This window comes from Epinephelus moara, chromosome 19, assembly GCF_006386435.1.
Source record: "Epinephelus moara isolate mb chromosome 19, YSFRI_EMoa_1.0, whole genome shotgun sequence".
Taxonomy (NCBI): domain Eukaryota; kingdom Metazoa; phylum Chordata; class Actinopteri; order Perciformes; family Serranidae; genus Epinephelus; species Epinephelus moara.
The window spans coordinates 18,996,708-18,996,976 of NC_065524.1; positions in this window are offsets into that span (position 1 = coordinate 18,996,708).

Genomic DNA, 269 nt, shown 5'->3' on the forward strand with positions numbered 1-269 from the left:
CCTCCATGGGGTGGGTGGGCTCAGCCTTAAGGCCCGTTTCCACTGAAGAAGTTCCTGGTACTATTTGGGGGGCAGGAACTACTACAGGAACGTCCCCTCGCTTGGCCCTCTCAACCGCCGTGTCTCCACTGAGAGAGCGGAGTACGAGGAAGGTTCCTGTAAAGTTACGGGCTGCCTCTGGATGTGACGTAATCGTTGCGCGACCATTTTGACCGGGGCGATGTAGGGACGCCGTTAGCCGATAGCGGTGTCTGTAATAACTCACTAAA